This window comes from Herpailurus yagouaroundi, unplaced genomic scaffold (assembly GCF_014898765.1).
Source record: "Herpailurus yagouaroundi ecotype Mexico unplaced genomic scaffold, PumYag 180, whole genome shotgun sequence".
In the NCBI taxonomy this organism is placed as follows: Eukaryota; Metazoa; Chordata; class Mammalia; order Carnivora; family Felidae; genus Herpailurus; species Herpailurus yagouaroundi.
In genome coordinates, this window is record NW_024412411.1 from 29,085,055 (window position 1) to 29,109,794 (window position 24,740).

Genomic DNA, 24,740 nt, shown 5'->3' on the forward strand with positions numbered 1-24,740 from the left:
GAGGGGGAGGGGTGGATGGTGATCTCCCAGTCTCTTCTCCATGGAGCCAGACCCAGTGGATTCCATTTGAGTCATCCTCCCTGTGCCGTGGGTGCAGACAGGGCCGTTCTTGCTCCACCTACTCCCCTGATCCTGTGCTTGGCTAGGATTCAAATCCCAGCTCCGTGCACTCTGGCACTGAGGAAGCGCCTCTCAGTGTGGTGATATGTGGTCTTGTCAGGCTTTGTCTGTGCTGCGGCACTTTAGGAAGGACCGACTTCTCCTATTGCAGACTGAGAGCCGCTGCCCTTGCCAGGAGCCCCTGGGGTGGCAGATACAGGCAAGCTTTGTCTTTTCCCACAGCACTCCAGGGAAATGGCTGCCTTATCCTCCTGCATACTGAACTCTCAGCCTAGCCACTGTGCCCAGGGGTGGTGGATGCAGGCAGATTCTGTGCTATCATGCAGCCCTCCAGGGAGGGAACCACTTTCTCCAGCTGTGGACTGAACATCTGACCTACCACCGCACCCAGGGCTGGCTCCCTTCCTCCCTAGGTGCTCGAACAGGGAGCTGGCCCCAGTCCAAAGAAAGCCCCGCAGTTAGACATCGGATCTCTCAGTCTCAGTCTGAGATCTTTCTCCTGTCCAGCTACAGTCCTGCACTTCCCTAGCCACTCTTTCTATTCCTTTTGTCTCTCCACAGAAGGGGGTCCCTCCCCTCCATGCCCACGTGGACTTTTTTTTATCTCCCCCAGTTCACAGTTACCCACCTATCTTTTTTCCAGCTTTCCCATTTTCTTCCTAGTAGATTCAGTCTCTTTTCCTCCAAGGCTCTTGTGTTCAAAGTCCTTTGGCTTCTACATTTCTTTGATTGAGAGATGCAGGACACATGGATCCCCCTACTTCTCTTCCATGTTGGCCCTCTCCATACTGTGTACTTTTTTTTATTTCTTCTTTGAGTCCTTGGTTGATCCATTTGTTCTTTAGTAGCATGTTATTTAATATCCATGCATTTGTGGTCTTTTTACATTTTTTCTTGTGGTTGGTTTCTAATTTCACAACATTGTGGTCAGAAAAGATGCATGATATAACTTCTATCTTTTTTAATCTGTTGAGGTTTGTTTTGTGGCCTAATATGTCATCTATTATGGATAATGTTTTATATGAACTTGAAAATAATGTAAATTCTGCTGTTTTAGGATGGAACGTTCTGAATATATCTGTTAAATCCATCTGGTCCAGTGTGTCATTCAAAGTCATTGTTTTTTATTTTCTTCTTAGATAATCTGTCCATTGCTGTAAGTGGGGTGTTTAAATCCCCTACAATGTTGTATTACTACTGATATGTTCCTATTGTTACGGAACCAGGCTGGAACGCTGGCAGAAAAACCAAGCGGCACTCAGAGATCTTGGTCGACTGGAGATTTATTTTACACTGGCAGGCTCAGAGGAGACTGTCTCTCCAAAGGTCTGAGCCTGGAATGCAAGTGGAGAGGGTAATTTATAGCTGACTGCCTCCATATCTGTGGGGGATTTTGCGCGCACAGCAAACAAAAGAAGAAGAAACCAGAGGAGGAATCTCTAAACTAGAGACCAGAGTTTGTTTCAGTCCAATCAGCCATCTTTGGCATACTTTATCCACTTCTCCAACATTCCCCCCTTTGATGCCTTAAAAAAAAAAAAACTTTTAGTAGGCATCATCTTTCAGTTTTATAGGTTGGTACTCTCGGAAGGTTAAGATATGTGCAGTAGTTTGGCAAGGAACAGTGTTTTCAATAAAACATACCATAGCATTCAGTATACAGGGGCCAATGGATACAAGTAAAATTATGGAGAGGAGGGGCCCCACCAGGGCAGGAAGGCAGGATGCCCAATCTGTGAGATCCATCCTTTTCATTGATTGATATTTTCCTGCTATGTTGAATTGTTTCCTTGAGTTCCTTAACCTTAGTTGTAATTATTCCTGACTGGTTTATGAAATAGCAATATTCATCCCCCAGAAAGATGCAAGTCCCTCCTTTCTCTGAAGTGAGGAGGTTGAGGGCTCACCTATTTTGGAGGGTCACTGCTGCCAGAGAGTTTATTTGGCTTTGTAAATTTATCAGAGAATCTGCCACCTGTTCCATGCCTTCATTTAGCTCTTGAGATAGTCTATGGTATAGTCTTATGGATGAACCCATGCCTCCTATTCCAGTTCCTATTCCTGTTGCAATTCATGCTCCTATCAGAATGGGTAGCAGGATTGCCCATTTAGCCCAGGAGGTGGGTCTAAAGGTTGTTAGTAGCTGATCTTCAGTGTATACAGATATCTCTTGGGTTAGGAAGATGGAATAACATATCTGAGTCCAGTTGGCCTCTAAGCATTGGTAGGCCAAATTAGAACATAGATAGGACACCCCAGGGGTGGAACATAGGGTTGTACTCCTCTTGAAGATTATATTTCTTCTGTATAGAGACATAGCATTTATACCTTCTGGGCCTGTACAGATTAGATTGTTGGCATTTGTGAGACGGATCCCAGTGGCCAGGGGTCCAATTAGGACAGAGGTGTTGGTTTTGAGATTTTCAGGAGGTTCCCGGTCAAAGGGAGGGGAGTGGCTAAGTAAGCCCTCTGACTAAGGGGCAAGCACATCCAGCAGGTTTGGGTGTGATTATCTATTTTATGGAGGACTTGTAGTGTTGGCCCAACACTGGAGTGGGGAATTGGTAAGCATCTGATTTAGAGCTGAAAGGTTCAAACCCTGGTAAGCTGCCAGGGGAGTGGTCACCTCTATGGCTTGTATTACCCTGCCCTGGGTATCCTTTATAACCTTTTGAAGGGCCCTGTCTTGCATTCCTCCCCCATCCAAGATCCCCCGAGATCCCCCATTGAGGAATGTAAGTGTAGCAAGCCCTCTGAAGGTCCTTTTGTGACATGGGTTCCTAACATTTGGGGTAATCTCTACAGTCCAATACTTAGTCCTTGGGGCACCAGGTGACTGACAGAGAGTGGGTGTTTTTCCATTGTAGCACTCTTTGTGGAGGGAAGTGAAGGCACTGAATGCCCTTGACCTCCCCTTATTGTCATGTAACAATCCTGGGGACAAAGTGGGTAAGCAGCAGTTGTGAGGGTGAGAGAGGTTATCATAATATACAGGCAATACTTAGTAATCCTCCAATCCAGAGGAGGTATGTGAGACCTGGCATGCATCTTTTGTCCCATGCCCAGCTTGTTGGTGCAGTCTCTATCAGCCCAATAGCAAGAAGTAAGATCAGGGCTATGACACCAGTAAGGGACAAAGGCTGGCAGAGTTGCATCCAAACTCCTGGGCTCAGTCCATGTGTTGATTCCTCAAGCTTCTGCGCTTCTGCCATGTGCAGGCCAGCCAGCTTCTGGGGTGTGGCTGGAGCAAGGCTGGAGATCTCAGGGGCCAGTGTCTTTTTGAGGGTCAGTTTAAGCAGTTTGACGGGGTCTGGATCACTTCACCAGTTTGAGGGTTCCTCTGAGTTGGCCTTCTTAGCTCTGGAGTGATGGACCCATGGGGTGATACCTGAAACTGAATCCTCTCTTTGGCTGTATGTCTGTAAAGTCCACCTCCAAGTCTTTGAAAGGGGCAGGTTTCTGATAACTGTCAGATCAGGTTTATGGAAGATATGGTTTGCATATTTAGAGATCCATCCTGTTTTTCAGTTGTTTAATAATCATATGTCCATGGGTCTTATTATTATCCCCATAGAATAACAAGCATAGAAGATTGCATATACATGAAATACTGTGACGATATTCTGAAGTTTACCTCAAGTTGTCCAGTTTAGGCAAACAACAAACATTTAAAGGCAATCATAACTAGAATTTAACATCCATAATGGTGCATTGTTGAAACATAGTTGTTCTCTCTAACCTCCCCCACCTTTCCAGAGATAGCCAAATTGAGACCAATGCATTTGTAGAACAAATCCAGTCTTCACAAATCTGGCCTAATTATTTACATAAACTCATCAAGAATAACGATTGATCATGAGGATCTTTTAAAGTTTGCTTTGTTGGAACATTTTATAAGGAATCTCCAGGTTGAATTGTTAGTAGCCTCTCCAGACCAGAAGCCAAGCCAAATACTTGCCATCAGACAAGCCTGCAACACCTGTAGAATTGGGTGAATTCCTCTTCATGAGGTCCCCAAGATATCCTGGGGTTCCTGCACTTGCCGGGAAGTGGCCTTCTTTATTTATCTGGTGAGGCTGCTGGGAACTCTGTAAGCAAGGCACCAGGCAGGATTTCCAAGGGGCTTTATGGCTCCATGTTTTATAAAGCCAACCCTAATTCCTTAAAGTTGTCTGGTCATATCTGAGTCTATGAATGTCATCCTCAAATATGACATTCCAGTCAAAGCCTTGGTAAAATAACCAGTATTTCCAAATGGTGACCTGTTATAAGATGAACAGATTCTTATTGACCTTATGCAAATGATTGTAATTGCCATGAAAGAAAGAATACTCATTGAGAGTTTTGAATTTCAGGGGAATTATGTAGAGAGAAAAGATAAATGCTTCAGTTTACATATGCATGCTTTATGACATTTTTGTATATTATAGATATCTTAAGAGAAAGTTTCCTTAATCTGGAAGATGAAACATTAGAGAACCAGCAATATTTTCAACAAGAATCACAAAACTATAAGCTTCCTCAGTTCATTTAATCCCATGTTCTTACTTCTTGTTCAATTTGAATGCAGCTTTTTAGTTCTGGAAATTTTTACCCATTTTAATATTAATCTTAAAGATGTCAAATACCTGTATTTATCCCCAAAGTCCTTTTTATAAATCTCCTTGAAGAGGAAACACATTTTGTGAGAGAATAAGAACAATCATAAATGACAAAATCTCAGAAATAGACATCATTAAAGATGATGAGAGTTCATTATGATGCAATTGACAAAGAAATTTGGTTATTTCTGTGACACATAACATCTCAAGTAATCAGAATATTAAGTGATGACCTTATATCAAAACATTAAAATTTTAGGAATTGCATATATTCAGGCAGTTACAGCATTCACCTGTGCAATACAATCTAAGGTTTACCATTGTATGACAGAGCTTTTCCAAATAACTTAACATCCCAAATAAAAGGACCTAATTGGTCAAGAATGCTTCATTTACCATTTAAATCCTGAGAAGTTTGTTAAAACCCCAGAAGTCATAAGTTCATCCTAAATAGGATTACAGATCATTACAAATCTTACAATTTTATATATTCAACTAAAGTGGCAATAAAAAATCCCAAAGGTGAATGTATAGCATTATACAGTTGTTATCAAAACCTAGCTCCTTTAACATTCAGAAGTTTTAACTAAGTTATCAAAGACCTGATAGAGATGAGACCTAAAACTTTGATTCTCCTGGAGGGTAAACCTTTGTTTGCATTATATTATCAAGAGCAGATTAACAGTTCAAGAAAACTTTGTCATTTGAGCGGAGAGAAAAGCAGGATTTCAACCTTATACTAGTGTGCTTTTAAGATTCCATTCATCTCAACCTTTTATAACTTTCTTTTGCTTCTAAATTTTGTCCCAAAGCCATTTCTATCCAAATAACCAGTCTCATTTAGGACAAAATTACTTTCTTCTACCTACAATGAAACTGTATTTCTATTCTTTATATCTTTCTTATATACCTCCTATTTTCCTACATACAGAGTTACTTTCTTTATTTTCATCAGTCTTAAGTACATTTAGCAGAATTTTAACTCTTAGGAAACCTTAGTCTCCAATTGAGGACTTAGTAACCAATTGAGAGGTGTTTACATCAGAATTTTTTTGGATGGTAAATTCATGAACGAATTAAGTACAAAGCATGTTTTCCAATAGGTCCGAATAGCCTTAATTTCTCAGCAATAAGAAGTTAAAAACACAAACCTATGTTCAGTATTCAAAGCTTTAGCATTCCATCCTATTGGAAAAGTTTCAGGTTACCAAGGACCTTGAAACTTAACAATTACCCATGAAAACTTTGAGACAGACAAAATTAACTATCATTAACAAATTGCAACAGAAATAACATGAGCTTATTTGACTTTGCTGATAACTTTAAGACAGTTCCAATAAACTTAAATTAGTTTAAACTTCGAATATGTTTCACCTGCATCCACCTAAAAATCAATCAATTTTTTTCCCAGTGTCAATTTTCATTTGGGGCACCAGTGGAGGTATCTGAAATGGGTGGTCCAAGGAGGGTGCACTTTGCTACTTGACTTGGAGGGTGGAAGGAGGAACCAATGGTGCCTGAGACACTGAGGATGGTATAGGACCACACCCAAGTTGGTGCAGAAACATGACGGGGAGGGGAAGGCAGAAGCAGCAACTTCTTGGGAATATTCCTTAAATTCCCTGTCCTGAGGTAGACTAACCAAAGTTGGCTCCAATTATAGCTGTTAACCTGAAAAATGAGAGAGAATCCCTCACATCAGTTAAGCAGAGGAACAGGGAGAGAGAGTCAGTGTCCCCTTTTAGTCTGGTTCTATCTTGGCTAGACCAATAAGGTCCCCTTCTCGAGGTTCCTCCTGATTTCCACTAGGTTTCTGGGACTTTCCCTGGTTGGGACATTTATTCTTTTTAATGTCTTTTCCCCTTGCAGCTAGGCATATTTATGGCCTTCTCAGCCCCCTGCTCTGATCCCCCTTAAAGCCTCTTGAAATCAGCAGATGTGGACTGGCATCTGTAGAGTTCCTGTGCCTGGCCGAGGGCGCAATCTGGCTGGGGAGCCTTGTGGGGGAGGGTTTTCTGGCCTGGAAGGGGAGGAGAAATGGGCGGCTGCCCCAGCAGCATCTTGGCTGCGAGGCTGGTGACAGCATCAGCGGTGGCAGCAGTGAGTCCACCAGGAGAGGAGTTTCAAGCTCAGGGGAGAGGGGAGGGAGTCTAAAGAGCCATGAAAAGGGGAACATTAGGGGAGCGGTGGGTGGCTTCTTTGGCTCCCTGCGTGAGTCTCTGGATGAAATGACTAAAACCTTTGCCTGGCTCTCGTGGCTCCATTCTGACCCGACAATGCTCCCATGAGGTGGAGTCACAAAGACAGAGGGACAGGGGCACCCCTTCCCAATGAGGAGACCAGCCAGATGCCTGCCTGGCAGTGTCCTGAAGGAACTCAGGTGAGGATCAGCCCACAGGTACCAGCCCTGCGACCCATGATCAGAAACATTCTGATATTGCCACAGACCGAGCGCCATCAATCATGGAATCGCAGATGGGCCCACTCAGACTCTGTGGACCCCTGGGGACCCCAAGGGTGCCTGCTTGTGGAGCCACAGAACCAAACTCGGCAGGCAAGCTAGACTGAGTCACACATTCACATTCACATACACACCAGAGGTTATTATATTCCTTACCATAGAATCCCTACCTGTCAGACGTCTGAAGTCCTGGGGAGTGATCAGGTCCCCTCTCCACTCTTGCGAGTGGGCCTGACTAGATTGGGCTGCAGCCTTACCGGTTCCAACGTCAGGTTCAGGTCCTCACCTGCCAAGTCTCCTCGAGTCCAGCGGGAACAGCAGAGCTGGGCTGGCCTGAAGGGGACAGAGAAGGAGACTGCCAAAATTTAGGCAGGGTGCACACTCTCCCTTGTGATCCTTCATTCCATCACCGCTTCACTGTTCTCCCAAACCAGTGGCAACAATGGGCCAGCACAGTTGGGTTTCCTGGTCAGGAAACCAAGTATGTTACGGAACCAGGCTGGAACACTGGTGGAAAAAACAAGCAGCACTTGGATATCTTGGTGAACTGGAGACTTATTTTACACTGGCAGACTCAGAGGAGACTGTTTCTCCAAAGGTGTGAGCCCGGAATGCAAGTGGGGAGGGTAATTTATAGCCGACAGCCTCCATATCTGTGGAGGTTTTCACCCACACAGCAAACAAAGGAAGAAGAAACCGGAGGAGGGGTATCTAAGCTAGAGACCAGAGTTTGTTTTAGTCCAATCAGCCATCTTTGGCGTACTTTATCCACTTCTCCAACACTATATGTTTATTATTAAATGTTTTATGTATTCAGGTGCTTGTTGGGTGCGTATATATTTACAATTGTTATATCTTCTTTTTGGGTTGTCCCATTTATTATTTTGTAGTATCCTTTGTCTCTCTTTACAAACCTTGTTTTAAAGTCTATTTTTTTTTAATATAAGTATTTCTACTGCTTTCTTTTGACATCCATTTGCCTGATAAATATCCCATCCCCTCACCTTCCATCTGCAGGTGTCTTTAGGTCTGAAATGAGTCTTGTGTAAGCAGCATACAGATGGCTCTTGATTTTTCATCCACTCTGTTACCCTACATCTTTTTATTGGAGCATTCAGCCCATTTTAATTCAAAGTAATTATTGATAGTTATGTATTTATTGCCATTTTGTTACTTGTTTCGTGGTTGTTTTCATAATTTTTCTCTGATTCTTTCCTGTCTCTCTTTCATTGTTTCCTGGTTCTCTTTAGTGATATACTTAGATTCCTTACTTTATTGTTTGTATATTTATTATTTGTTTTTGATTTGTGATTACCCTTAGGTTCAAATATAACATCTTCTGCATATAGCATTCTGTATTAAGCTGATTGTCACTTAATTTTGAATTCATTGGTATTATTTTGTACATCCTTTTATTTTGTACTTCTCTTGACTGATTTTACAGATATACCTTTCTTTTGGTTTTGTGCTATTTTCCCTACTCTTACTTATAGATTTTGTTTTCTGCTCACATTGTCGCCATTGACATTTCTTGGAGGGTTGGTTTAGTGGTCATGTATTCTTTTAACTTTATTTGTCTGGGAAACTCCTTATCTCTCCTTCTATTCTGAATGATAACCTTGCTGGGTAAAGTATTCTTGGCTTCAGAGTTTTCCTTTCCAATACTTTGAATACATAAAGCCACTCCCTTGTGGCCTGAAAGTTTTTGCTGAAAGATAAGCTCATAATCTTAGGGGATTTCCTTTGTATGTAAGTGTCTTTTTTCCTCTTGCAATTTTTAAAATTCTTTCTTTATCTCCACTTTTTGCCATTTTAATTATGTGTGTTGGTATGGAACTCCTTGGGTTGAATTTGTTGGGAGATCTTTGTGCCTCCTGAATCTGGATCTGTTTTCCTCCACACGTTCAGGAAGTTTTAAGCTATTATTTCTTCAAGTACATTTTCTGCTCCCCCCTCTCTCTCTTCTCCTTCTGAACTCCCTATAATGCAATTGTCCTTATGTTTGATGGAGTCACTGAGTTCTCTAAGTCTATTCTCATTACGCAGTATTTATTTATCTCTCATTTGTTCAGCTTGATTCATTTCCATTACTGTCTTCCAGGTCACTGAAATATTCCTCTGTTTCCTGTAGCCTGTTTATTTTGTCTATTGTATTTTTAATTTCATTTGTTCAGTGCTTCATCTCTGATATAATTTTTTATCTCTTTTTTCAGAGTCTAACTGATGTCCTCTACACTTTTCTGAAGTCCAGTGAGTATCTTTATATTCATTCCTTTAAATTCTCTGCCAGGCATATTATTTATTTCTCTTCCACTTAGATCTCTTGTTGTGATTTTGTCTTATTTTTTCATTTGGGACATAATTCTCTGTCTCTTTTTTGTTTGTTTGTTTACCTCTCTGTGTCTGTTTCTGTATGTTAGGAAAGTCAGCTATGTTTTCTGCTCTTAAAAGTAGTGGTTTTATGCAGACAAGGTCCTTTAGCACCCACAGAGCAGTGTCCCCTATTCACCAGAACCTGGCATTTCAGGGAAATCTCCTATTTGTGTTGCTTAACTCCTGCTATTATACCTGAGTTGCCTTTCCTTTTAGTCCAGATGTCTAGATTGACTCTTTGCCTATTGTGGGCTCTCCTTGCTTTCTGTGATGTTAGTGAAACCCAGACAGGGTGGTTCCGAATGGGTGAGATCCATTCAGAGTAATGGGAGTAATTGTGGGTGTGGGATCAGAGTTAGCAAAATTTGCACTGAGCAACTAGTCCTAGGCTGATCCCTGGAAGTGCAGCAACAGCCAGAAGTGTGGCACATAGCAGTGGCAGTAGCTAGGCATGTTCAGTGTCTGTGCATAGGGCAGGGTGTCTGTGTATTCAACAGCTCTGTGTGGAACATTGTGGCTGGAGTGTGAGATGTCTGTGCATGCAGCAGCTGGTCTGGGCATATGTGGTGTTAGGGAAATTTGTGCTGAGTCACTAGTCCCAAGCCAGATCCCACGCCTTGAAATGAGGCGTCTACTGTGGAAAGGTGCACAGAGACATCAGCTGGGCAGGACATGCATAGAGTTAACAAAATTTGTGCTTAGCCCAGGGTCAAGGCCAGCAGGCTTGGAGTAGGTGAATCTTCAGGAGAACTTGTGTACAGGACACACTGCTAGCGGATTAGGTATCATGTGTCTGTACAGTGCTGCCTCCTCAGTACCACAAAGCTCCGTGTTTATGCTGGGGGTCAGGGGAGGAAAATGGCACCTGCCAGCTCTTTTGTTCTCAGAAAAGTCCACCCAAAAAATAAGTATAAATGGATTACCCTTCTGTTGTGTAAGCTGTCACTTTTATATTGCATCTTTTCATGCTGTTGTCTCTTTAAGGGTGGGGATCTGGCTATCAGTGGTCCTCCTGTGCTCCCAGCTTGCCCAGGGCTAAGTTAGCTGACTCAGCTGACTTAAAGCTCCAGGTTCCAAGTTCTGCTGATATACAAACTCATAGAATTCAGGCCCGATGGTTTTCAAAGACAGAAATTATGGGGATTCCTGGTGTGGACCCCCTTGGGTTGATTTTGATGGAAGGTGTCTGTGCTTCCTGGATGTAGATGTCTGTTTCCTACTCCCAATTAAGGCAGTTTTCAGCTATTATTTCTTTAAAAACATTTTCTTCCCTTTTTTCTCTTTGTTCTTCTAGTATCCCTATAATGCAATTATTATTTGATGATGTTGATCAGTTCCCTTAACTTCTTCTCAATTTTTATAATTTTTTTCTTTTTCCTGTTCCATTTGGGGCTTTCCCCTCTCTTCAACTGGAGATTCTTCCTTCCTGTGTGCAGCGCCAGACCACCTATTTCTGACCTTTCTAATATCTTTGATGTGACTTCTTCTCTACATTTATTAGTGGAGTTTCCTCTGCCAGTATTTGGATTACTCCCTGTTTTATTTATTTATTTATTTTTACTCAGATATGAGTGATACATAGTTGTAAATGTGGGAAGGGTGAACTTAGGATCTGCAAAACATGTGTGGGTAGGGCACACAGTTTGAACAAGGTGTATGCTGGTTCTTCCTTAGAGGGGTTCCACCATCACCACCACTGGGACCAAGGTCCCACAAAGCAGGTGGGTCAGGAGATGTGGTGTTGGCAAGGTATGCCCTGTATTCCAGGAGAGGGACCCAACAGCACTGGGACTGAGGTAAGTGTGACTGGAAAGGGAAAATCCACCAAAGTCTCGGGGGGAGAGACTGGGCTTGGTACAAGCAAGTTAGATAATTAATGTCAGCACCACGCTGGTTCCCGTAGATGGTCCTGTGTTTAAGCTGAAGCGTGGGGTAGAGAAATGGCACCTACCAGCTCTTTTGTTTCTGGAGGAGTCTCCCAGATCTCGGTCTATCCTGGACACATTCTGAAATTGGTAAATAACTCCTCTGCATGCCCGAGACATTTTTCATACTGCTACTTCTAAGCTGTTTGCTCATAGACTGTTTGCTGTGTCATCTCTTTAAAGAAGGAAGGACTCAGTTTCCTATTGTCCTCCAGACTCTCCCCAAACTGAGCCCACTGATTTAAGTCCTGCTGGTTGTAAGAACTCAGGAAACTTGAAACTCAGCTCCTCTAGTTTTCAAAGCCAATTGTTATGGGAATTTGTCTTCCCAATGCAAGCTCCTTGGTGTGATAGTCTGGTTTTCTCCATTCTCTGTGCCTGCCAGTCCCTTCCTCCAGCAGAGAGCCCTGTGATCTATTTACCTTTCCACTGCTTCCTTACACTCCCTACCTTCTTTGATGTGACTTCTACATATTTAGTTGTGGAGTTTGTTCTGCCAGTCTTTGGGTCATTTGCTGAGTTACTGATACTGATGGGAGTGTTATCAAGTTGTACTCTTGGGATGAGGTGAGCCTAGGGTCCTCCTCCTCTGCTATCATCCCATCCTTCTTTTTCCCTGTATTAATTCTAATTCTATTCTATTCTATTCTATTCTATTCTATTCTATTCTATTTATTATTTGAGAGAGAGAGAGAGAGAGAGAGAGAAAGAGAGAGAGAGAGACAGAGAATGGGAGCAGGGCAAAGGGAGAGAGAGAGAGAATCTTAACCGGGGCTTAATCAATCCCACAACCCTGGGATCATGATCTGAGCTGAGTCAGATGCTCAACCGAATGAGCTACCCAGGTGCCCCTGTATTAACTCTTTTTTAAATGTTTACTAGAATTTGCCTTGAAGCCATCTTGTCCTGGACCTTTTTTGGGGGCATGGGTAGTTTTTTTTGTTTGTTTGTTGTTGTTGTTTTTTTATGACTGATTTAATTTCATTGCTAGTAATTGTTCAAACTTTCTATTTCTTCCTGGTTCACTTTGGAAGGTTATGTGTTTCTAAGAATTTATTCATTTCATTTAGGCTGATCGTTTTGTGGGCATATAGTTTTTCATAATATTCTCCTTTAATTCTTTGTATTACTGTGGTGTTGGTTGTTATTTCTCTTCTTTCAGTTCTGATTTAATTTATTTGACTTTTGTCTCTATTTTTCTTTATGAGTTTGGCTAAAGGTTTATTCATTTTATTGATATTTTCAAAGAACAAGCTCCTGGCTACATTGATCTGTTGTATAGGGGCTTTTTAAGTCTCTATTTCATTTAGTTCTGCTCTAATCTTTATTATTTCCTTCCTTCTACTACTAGATTTGGGCTTTGTTCTTTTTCTAGCTCCTTTAGGTGTAAGATTAGGTTGTTTATTTGAAATTTGTGTTTGTTTATTGAGGTAAGCGTGTATTGCTATAAACTTCCCTCTTTGAACTGTCTTTTTTGCATCCCAAAGATTTCAGGCAGTTGTGTTTTTGTTTTCATTTGTCTCATGTATTTTTTTATTTCCTATTTGATTTCTTGGTTGACTTTGATATTTTTTAATCTGTTGAGGCTTATTTTGTGGAGTAATGTGTGATCTATTCTGGAAAATGTTCCATGTCCACATGAAGAGAATGTGTATTTTTCTGTGTTGTTTTTTTTCCCTTTTCTCTTTATATTTATTTTAAATTATTAAGATGCTGACTTTTCACATGATCTTATAACAGGAGTGTTTTTCATACAGTTAATTATGAGCATTTTCACAATTTTTTAAAGGTTCAAGGGCCAAGGGGCGCCTGGGTGGCGCAGTCGGTTAAGCGTCTGACTTCAGCCAGGTCACGATCTTGCGGTCCGTGAGTTCGAGCCCCATGTCGGGCTCTGGGCTGATAGCTCAGAGCCTGGAGCCTGTTTCCGATTCTGTGTCTCCCTCTCTCTCTGCCCCTCCCCCGTTCATGCTCTGTCTCTCTCTGTCCCAAAAATCAATAAACGTTGAAAAAAAAATTAAAAAAAAAAAAAGGTTCAAGGGCCTGAAAATATTTTTATTGAAATCACTATAAAGCTAATGTGAAAACAAGAAACCAAAAAGTTCTCCCCACTCAGCTTTAGATATAAACTAACTCATCAACAAACAAAATTTGCACATTGATGTGGCTACATCTGTATCAGGGGTCTTCAGAAAACAACTCCAAAGAATAACTATTTTTGTATTTTGTTTCAAGTTTTTATTTAAATTCTATTTAGTTACCTTACAGTATAATACTAGTTTCAATAACAGAATTTAGTGATTCGTCACTTACCTACAACACCCAGTGCTCATCACATGTGCCCTCATAAATACTCATCACCCATTTAGGCCATCCCCCAGCCCACTTCCCTCCAGTAACCCTCAGTTTGTTCTCTATTGTTGAGAGTCTCTTTTATGGTTTGTCTGTGTCTTTTATTTTCTTTCCCCTATGTTTATCGGTTTTGTCTCTTAAATTCCACATATAAGTGAAATCATATGGTGTTTATATTTCTCTGACTGACATTTTGCTTAGCATAATACACTCCACCTCCAACCATGTTCTTGAAAATGGCAATATTTCCTTCTTTTTGTTATGGCGGGGTAATATTCTATTGTGTGTGTATATATACCAAATCTTATTTATACAGTCATTAGTCAGTGGACATTTGGTCTCTTTCCATAATTTAGATATTGTTGATAATGCTGCTATAAACATAGAGGTGCATATATCCCTTCAAATCACTATTTTTTTTAATTCTTTGGGTAAATACCTAGTAATGCAATTGCTAGATCATAGGATAGTTCTATTTTTAACATTTTGAGGAACCTCCATACTGTTTTCCACAGTGGCGGCACAAGTTTGCATTCCCACCAACAGTGTGTTTCTCTGCACCCTCCAACATCTGTTCTTCCTTGTGTTGTTAATTTCAGCCCTCTGATTTGTGAGGTGGTATCTCATCGTAGTTTTAATTTATATTTCCCTGAGATGACTGATGTTGAGCATTTTTTCATGTGTCTCTTAGCCATTTGTATGCATTCTTTGGAAAAACACCTAATCATGTCTTCTGCCCATTTCTTAACTGGATTATTTGTTTTTGGGTATTGAGTTGCATCAGTTCTTTATATATTTTGGATACTAACTATCAGATATGCCATTTGCAAATATCTTCTCCTTTTCTGAAAGTTGTATTTTAGTTTTGTTGATTGTTCCCTTCATGATTGCAGAAGCTTTTTCTCTTGATGAAGTCTCAAAGTTTATTTTTGCTTTTGTTTCCCTTGCCTCAGGGGATGTGCCTGCCAAGAAGTTGTTATAGCCAATGTCAAAGTGTTTACTGCCTTTTTTCTCCTCCAGGATTTTGGTGGTTCTCTGTATCACATTTAGGTCTTTCATTCATTTTGAGTATATTTTTGTGTATGGTGTAAGAAAGTTGTCCAGTTTCATTCTTCTACATTCTGAATGTATTTTTGTGTATGGTGTAAGAAAGTTGTATGGTTTCATTCTTCTGCATTTTGTTGTCCAGTTTTCCAAACACTATTTGTTGAAGAGACTGTCTTTTTTCCATTGGATATTCTTTCCTGCATTTTCAAAGAAGAGTTGGCCTTATAGGTCCATTTGTGTTTTTTCATTAATGTTTATTTATTTTGAAAGGAGAGAAAGAGAGTACTGGGAAGGGGCAGAGAGAGAGGTAGAGAGAAAATCCCAAGCAGGCTCTGAGCTGTCTGGGCTTGATCTCATGAATGACTTGGGCTGAAATAAAGAATCAAACCCTTAACTGACAGTCACCCAGGCACCCCTCTGTGTTTTCTATTCTGTTCCATTGGTCTATGTCTGTGTTTGTGCTTGATGACTACAGCTTTTGTAATATAGCTTAAAATCCAGAATTGTGATACCTCCAGCTTTGCCTTTCTTTTTTAAGATTGCTTTCACTATTCAGACTCTTTTGTGGTTCCATGTAAATTTTAGGATTGTTTGTATAGCTCTGTTAAAAATACTTGTAGTATTTTTGCAGGGATTGCATTGAATGTGTAGATTGCTTTGGATAGTATACACATTCTAACAGTGTTTTTTCTTCTAACCCATGAACATGATTTTTTAAAAAATTTCTTTGTGTCTTCTTCAATTTCTCTCATAAGCATTCTATAGTTTTCAGAGTACAGATCTTTTACTTCTTTAGTTAGGTTTATTCCTAGGTATCTTATGGGTTTTGGTACAATAGTAACTGGGAGTGATTCCTATATTTCTCTTTCTGCCACTTCAATATTGTATCGAAATGGACAGATTTCTGTATGTTGATTTTGTATCCTGTTACTTTACTGAATTTCTGTATCAGTTCTAGAGATTTTGTGTTGTGTGTGTGTGTGTGTGTGTGTGTGTGTATGTGTGTGTGTAGGATATCACGTCATCTATGAAGAGTGAAAGTTTGACTTCTTGCTAATTTGGATGACTTTTATTTCTTTTTGTTTTCTGATTGCTGAGGTTAGGACTTCAAGTACTATATTGAATGACAATGGTGAGAGTGGATATCCCTGTCGTGTTTCTGACTGTAGAGAAAAAGCTTTCAGTTTCTCCCCACTGAGGATGAAAGTAGCTATGGGTTTTTCATATGTCCTTTATGATTTTGAGGTATGTTCCTTCTATCCCTACTTTGTTGAGGGTTTTTATTAAGAATTGATGCAGTACTTTGTCACTTTTTCTACATCTATTGACAGATCATCGTTTTATTAATGTGGTGTATCACATTGACTGATTTGAAAATATTGAACCACTCCTGCAGCCCAGGAATAAATCCCACTAGACTGTGGTGAATGATTCTTTTAATGTATTGTTGGATTCAATTTGCTAGTATTTTGCTGAGAAATTTGTCATCCATGTTCATTTGGGATATTGGCCTGCAATTTTTCCCTTTTAGCGGGGGGTCTTTTTTTTTTTTTTTTTTTTTTGGTGTTGGAATCAAGATAATTTTGGCCTTGTCAAATGAGTTTGGAAGTTTTCCTTCCATTTATATTTTTTGGAAAAGTTTGAGAAGAATAGGTATTAAGTTTTCTCTAAATGTTTAGTAGAATTCCCCTGGGAAGTCATCTGGCGTTGGACTTTTGTTTTTTGGGAGATTTTTGATTATTAATTCAACTTCTTTTCTGTTTATCAGTCTGTTCAAATTTTATATTTCTTCCTGTTTCAGTTTTGGGAGCTTATATGTTCATAGGAATTCATCCATTTCTTCCAGATTGCCCAATTTGTTGGCATATAATTTTTCATAATATTCTCTTATAATTTTTTCCTGTGATGTAGATTGTGATATCTCCCCTTTCATTTTTTATTTTATTTATTTGGATTCTTTCTCTTTTATTTTTGATAAGTCCAGCTAGGGGTTTATAAAGTTTTTAATTCTTTCAATAAACCAGCTCCTAGTTTCATTGGTCTGTTCTACTGTTTTTGTTTGTTTTTCTATCATTTGTTTCTGCTCTAATCTTTATTATTTTCCTTCTTCTGGCTTTAGGTTTCATTTACTATTCTTTTTCTTGCTCCTTTAAGTTTAAGGTTACATTGTGTTTGAGAGTTTTGAGATTTTTCTACCTTTTTGAGGTAGACCTGTATTCTATATACTTCCCTCTTATGACTGCTTTTGCTGTACCCCAAAGGTTTTGGACCATACTGTTTCATATGTTTCTATGTCATAAACATTTTTTTAAAATATTTATTTATTTTTGAGAGAGGAAGACAGAGGGTGTAAGAGGCAGAGAGAAAGAGGGACAGAGAATCTGAAGCAGGATCAGGCTCTGAGATGTCAGCACAGAGCCCAACGTGGGGCCTGAACCCACAGTTTTCAAATTCATGACCTGAGCCAAAGTTGGACACTTAACTGACTGAGCCACCCAGGTGCCCCTCTTTCTTTCTGTGTATTTTTAAATATTTCATATGTTTCTATGTATTTTTTAATTTATTCTTTAATTTCCTGGTTAACCCACCCATTCTGTTGTAGGATGGTTTTTAACCTCCATGTATTTGTGGTATTTCCAAATTTTTTCTTCTGGTTGACTTCAAGTTTCACAGCATTGTGGTCATCAAATATGCATGATATGATCTTAATCTTTTTGTACTTGTTGAGGCTTGATTTGTGACTTATTGTCAAATATTGTGATATGTGATCTATTCTGGAGAATGTCCCATGTGTACTTCAAAAGAATGTGAATTCTGTTAATTTAGGATGAAATGTTCTAAATATAGCTTTTTTTTTTTAATTTTTCAATGTTTATTTATTTTTGGGACAGAGAGAGACAGAGCATGAACAGGGGAGGGGCAGAGAGAGAGGGAGACACAGAATCGGAAACAGGCTTCAGGCTCTGAGCCATCAGCCCAGAGCCCGACGCGGGGCTCGAACTCACGGACCGCGAGATCGTGACCTGGCTGAAGTCGGACGCTTAACCGACTGCGCCACCCAGGCGTCCCCTAAATATAGCTTTTAAGTCCATCTAGTCCAGTGTGTCATTCAAAGCCATTGTTTCCTTTTTGATTTTATTCTTAGATGATCTGTCCATTGTTGCAAGTGTGGTGTTAAATCCCCTGCTATTATTGTGTTATTATCAATGAGTTCCTTTATGGTTTTTATTAATTGTTTTATATATTTGGGTGTTTTCCATTTGGGGGCATAAATGTTTACAAATGTGAGATCTTGTTGGATAGATGCCTTTATTATGATATATTATGATATAGTGTCCTTATTCATCTTTTGTTACAGTCTTTGTTTTAAAGTCTAGTTTGTTTGATATAAGTATGGCTACTCCGGCTTTCTTTGATGTCCATTAGTGTGATAATTGCTTTTCCATCCCCTCACTTTCAATCTGTAGGTGTCTTTGCGTCTAAGATGAGTCTCTTGTAGGTGCATATAGATTAGTCTTGATTTTTTTGAATCCATTCTGATATCTTATGTATTTTGATGGAGCATTTAGTCCATTTACATTCAGAGTGATCATAGATAGCTATGATCTTGGTGCCTTTGTATTACCTTTAAGTTGTAGTTTCTCGAAATTTTCTCTGTTCCTTTCTAGTCTTTATCATTTTTGGTCTTTCTTTCCCACTCAAATAGTCCTCTTTAATATTTCCCGTAGGGCTGTATTAGTGGCCATGAACTCCTTTAGTATTTGTTTGTCTGAGAAACTCTTTATCTATCCTTCTATTCTGAGTGACAGCCTTGCTAGTTAATGTATTCTTGGCAACATGTTTTCCCATTCAGCATGTTGAATATATCATGTCACTCCCTTTAGGCCTGCCAAATTTCTGATAGAGGTCTACTTCTAACTTTATTTGTCTTCCCTTGTAGGTTAGGGAATTCCTTTCCCTTGTTGTTTTTAGGATTTTTTTCCTTATCTCTGTATTTTTTCAAATTTTACTGTGATATGTCTTGGTGTTGGTCTGTTCCGGTTAATTTTGATAGGAGTTCTCTCTGCCTCTGAGATTTGAATGTCGGCTTCTTCCCCTTGATTAGGAATATTTTCAGCTATACTTTGTTCATATAAACCTTCTGCCCCCTTTCCCTTTGTTTTTCTTCTGGGACTCCTATGATATGAATGTTATTATGGTTTATGGAGTTGCTGAATCCTCTGAGTCTACATTCATGATCCATGATTTTTTCTTTCCCTCTCTCTATTCAGTTTCCCTATTTTCATAATTTTATCTTCTATATCACGTATTCACTCCTTTGTTTCTTCCATCCTTGTGGTCATTACAGCAAGTGGCTTTTGCATCTTGGTTATAGCATTTTTTATTTAGGTCTGACTAGATTTTAGGACTTTTATCTCTGCATTAAGGGACTCCTTGGTGTCTTTTATGGTTTTCTTAAGTCCAGCAAGTATCCTTCTGACTGTTTTAAATTCTGGATTAGGCATATTGCTTATATGTTTACATTAGATCCCTGGCCATGACCTTTTCTTGTTCTCTCTCTCTCTCTTGTTCTCTCTTTCATCTTAGCCTTTTGTTTATGTCTCTGTCTTCTTCTCTGTGTTATGAAAGTGTATTATGTTTCCTGCTACTGAGAGTAATGGTTTTATGGAGAAGAGGTCATATACTGTCCAGGGCCTGGCACTTCAGGAGTGTCTCTTTTGTATGCTGTGTGCACTCTGCTACTGTGTTTTGGCTGCTCTTTCCTTCACATCAGTCCTCTTCAGAGTTTCTCCTTGGCTGAAGTGGAAAGTGTTTGAACCTTGTCCATAGTGTGGCAAGTTTTAACTAGGTGTTATCTGGTCTGCTTACTAAAAGAGATCTGATATTATTTCCATTAGAGCTGAAGCTTTTCAGCACTCTATGGTTAGTAAACTTGGTATGTGCAGGGAGGTTTGTGTTGGTCTTCTGTGGAATGGCCTTGATGGTCTGGTACTCAGGCATATTTGTTCTAGTTAAAAAGCACCTTAAAAGTGCAGAAGGGTGGGGCTTGTTGTACGTGGCTCCACTGTTGTTGATGTTCTACTCACTGAACTCAGTCCGTACTGAGTGAGGCATCAGCTCTCTCTGTCACCCCCAGAGATGAGAGTTCACACCTGCCAGTGTCTAGGAAACCCTCACAGAAGAGCAAACAATATCTCCACGTGTGTCTCCAGTATCCCTCTGATCCCTGCCTTCACCTTGTCTGTGTGGGGGCTGTCTGCCTACCTGGCCATTCAGTGTACCTGTCTTTTAACTCAGTCACACCAGCGGAGTTTCAAAACTCTGAACTTTAGATAACCAGCATGGCATGGACTGTGCTGGTCCTCTAGGGTAGGGTCTCACTGCACTATGGCTGGTTTGTCCAAGAAGGGCAGTCACACCAATACATAGGATCTTGGATTTTAGAGTAAGGCACAGCAACAAGCATGTATCTCTATACCTGTGCTTAATGAGTGAGGGAGTGCAATGATACCCACCGGGTATTTTGTCCTCTGAGAAGCAATGATTCCCCTCTCTGATGCACTCCAACACGGAGGAAACACCTCTCTCAGTGTGTCCCAGGGGATCCTCAGATCACACCATCTTCTCCCAGGCCACTGCCCTCCTTCTCCACAGGAACAGCACCACACATGCCAGGCTCTACACTGGCCACAGACTGGATTCCTAAATCTCCAGTCTCTGAGCTCTGCTAGTTGTAAAAACTCATAATAATGAGCCCCTCTTTTGGAGGAACCAAGATGGTGGAACAACATGGAAGTGTTTTGTTTTGTTTTTTTTTTTTTTTGCATCTCTCATCCCTGAAATTCAGCTAGATCAACACTAAACCATCTTGCACAGCTAGAAAACTGATTTGAGGATTAACACAACAATCTACACAACGTGAATCACAGAACTTGACAGGTACATTGTTCAGAGAGGTGAACTGGGGGAGAGAGAAGCCACGATGGGTAGGGAGCTGTTTTTGCTTGTGGAGAGAGGATGGTTACAGGGAGAGAGGGTGGGAAAACCTCCCCCCCAAAAGTGGCAGGAGAGAAAAGAAAGAGTTCACAAGGGACTGAACAAAAAAGTAAGAAAGGAGAAAAGAGAGGGTTTAAATTCCATTAAGATTCTATAAACAGTGGAAGCACAGAGTCTGAAACTCTGCAGCTCAATACCTGGAAGTACTCTGGTGGGAAGGGCAAATCACCAAGAGCAGAGAGCAAGGTCTGAAGGGTCCTTGGGCCACACAGGAAAGACAGTTCCCCTGCTGGGAGGACATTTGGTAGAGGCTGTGTGGCCACCCCACAGGCAAAGTCCCAGCAGAACCTGGAGAACAACCAAATTCACTGGTGCTGGAACAAGGACATTAAGGGGGAAGCCTGGTGCCAGATGTGTGTTGTGATTTACCTTACTCCCTGAAACACTGCTGCTACATGATTCCATGAATTTTTCTGGAGCAGGCTGGCACCTAGCTCCAGTCTCTGCACATTGCAAGCAGTGTGGGCTCACAAATGTTCTGGGGGCAGGCAGGCACTCAGCCATTGCTCTGTGAGACCTTCCCTCAGAGGGACAGAATGAGTCAAAGCCACAATCCCTCAGAAGTGAGGGTTTGGGAACACAGCCACATCTGGGATGAACTCAGGAGAGAGGTGCCACCTAGCAGCCTGATGGCCTGGTCACAGACAGTGTAAAAGTGGGGAGTGGATGGAAGCCACAAACAAAAGAGGGTGACAATTGCTGGTGGGAGAGCACAGAGTTCTGATACTAGAGACTGCATAGCTGGGTGATGCTATTTTCACCCTTTCTGCACATGCTCATACACAGCTACATATGCCACAAAATCCACCCCAGTAAACTAAGCAGGGCCATCTAGTGAATAACGGAGCCATTACACTAAACTCCACCTAACTGGGCCAACCTCATTCTTCAGGAACATAAGTCTCTCTGCCTGCTTAGTTTGTGGACTATAAAGTGCTTCGTAGTTTGACTTCTAGGGGGAAATGGATGTAATTTCATCATATTTCATTCTGTTCGCCGGTGCATATACTCACTTTTTTTCTTTTATTTTCTTACTCTTAAATGCAGAAAGATAAAATGTGTATTTTTATTTTCTATTTTTGGTAAAAAAGTTTTCTTTAATTTTGTTTCCACTATATTTTTACTTTTTTGTAAATAATCATAATTCTATTTTACTTCTGCCATTTCATTTTATTTTATTTTAGTGTATTTATTTTTTTCAAATTTTCAAACGTTTTCCTTCTTTTTTCTTTTTTTCCTTTTTTTATCTTTCCCTTTTTTCTATAATCTATCAAGTTCCTTTCAGCAACCAGAATAAAACACACCTAGGAACTAGCATCCTTTATTTGATTTTGTTGTGTTGTTTTTAATTTTTAATTTTTTGTACCTTATTAGCTTCTTTTCTTCCTTCAAAATGATGAAACAAAGGAATTCACCCCAAAAGAAAGAACAGGAAGAAATGATAGCCAGGATTTAATCAACACAGATACAAGATGATGCCTGAACCAGAATTTATAATCATGGTAATAAAAATACTAGCTGGGGTTGAAATAGATTAGAATCCCTTTCTGTGGAGACAAAACAAGTAAAAGCTAGTAAGGATGAAATAAAAAATGCTATAACTGAGCTGCAATCTCAAATGGATGCCACGGCGGCAAGGATGGATGAAGCAGAGCAGCGAATCATTGAGATAGAGGACAAACTTATGGAGAACAGTGAAGCAGAAATAAAAGGGACATAAGGCAAAACAGCATGATTTAAGAACTAGAGAAATTAGTGACTCATTAAAAAGGGACAACATCAGAATCATAAGGGTCCCAGAAGAGGAAGAGAGAGAAAAAGGGGGAGAAGGGTACTGTGAGCAACCCATACCAGAAAATTTTCCTAATCTGGGCAAAGACACAGACATCAAAATCCAGGAAACACAGAGGACTCCAATTAGATTCAACAAAAACTGACCATGAACAAGATGTATAAGAGTCAAATTCAAAAAATACTGAGGTAAGGAAAGAATCATGAAAGCAGCAAGGGAAAAAAAGTCCTTAACCTCCAATGGAAGACAGATCAGGATCACAGCACACCTATGCACAGAAACTTGGCAGGCCAGAAAGGAGTGGCAGGATTTTTTCAATGTGCTGAATCAGAAAAATATGCACACAAGAATTCTTCATCCAGCAAACCTGTCATTCAAAATAGAAGGGGAGATAAAAAGTTTCCCTGACAAAAAAAAAATTAAAGAAGTTCATGACCACTAAGCCAGTCCGGAAGAAACATTTAGGGGGACTCTCTGAGGAGGGAAAAGACGAAAACAAACAAACCAACAAGAAAACAAACAAAAAGACCAAAAGCAGCAAAAAATAGAAAGGACCAGAAAACACCACCAGAAACTCCAACTTTACAAGCAACATAATGGCAATAAATTCATATCTTTCAGTACTCACTCTAAACATCATGGATTAAATACTCCAATCAAAAGACAGGGTAACAGAATGGAAAAGAAAACAAGATCCATCTATATGCTGTTTACAAGAGCCCCATTTAGACCTAAAGACACCTTCAGATGGAAAGAGGATGGAGAACCATCTATCATGTTAATGGTCGACAAAAGAAAGCTGTAGTAGCCATACTTATATCAGATAATCTAGACTTTAAAATAAAGACTGTAACAAGTGGTGAAGAAGGGCATTATATCATAATTAAGGGGTCTATCCACCAAGAACTCCTAACAATTGTGAACATTTATGCTCCAAATATGGAAGTACACAAATATATAAATCAATTAATCACAAACATAAAGAAACTCATTGACAATACTACCATAATGGTAGGGGACATCAACACCCCACTTACAGCAATGGACAGATCATCTAATCAGAAAATCAAAAAGAAAACAATGTGACACACTGGAACAGATAAACTAAATAGATGTATTCAGAACATTTCATCCTAAAGCAGCAGAATACACATTCTTCTACAGTGGACATAGAATGGTCTCCACAATAGATCACATACTGGGACATAAATCAGCCCTCAAGAGTACAAAAATATTGAGATCATACCTTACATATTTTCAGACCACAATGCTATGCAACTCAAAGTCAACCACAAGAAAATATTTGGAAAGATAAAAAAATACCTGGAGACTAAAGAACATCCTACTAAAGAAGGAAGGGGTTAACCAAGAAGTTAAAGAGGCAATTAAGAGGTATATGGAAACCAATGAAAATGATAACACCACAGCCCCAAATATCTGTAATTCAGCAAAGGCGGTCATAAGAGGGAAATATATAGCAATACAGGCCTCCCTAAAGACGGAAGAAAGGTCTCAGATACGCAAACTAACTTTATACCTTAAATAGCTGAAAAAGAACAGCAAATAAAACCCAAAACCAGTAGAATACAGGAAATAATAAAGATTAGAGCAGAAATTAATGATATCAAAACAAAAGAAAAAACCAGTAGAACAAATCAATGAAGCTATAAACTGTTTCTTTAAAAGAATTAACAAAATTGATAAGCCCAGCCAGATTGATCAAAAAAAAAAGGAAAGGACCCAAGTTAATGAAATCAAGAATGAAACATGAGAGGCCACAACCAACACAGCAGAAATACAAACAATAATAAGAGAATATTATAAGAAATTATACGCCAATAAAATGGGAAATCTGGAAGAAATGGACAAGTTCTTAGAAACATATACACTACCACAATTGAAAAGGGAAAATGGGAAATTTGAACAGACCCATAACCAATAAAGAAATCAAATTAGTAATTTAAAAACTCCCAAAAAACAAGAGTCTAGGGCCAGATGGCTTTCAAGGGGAATCC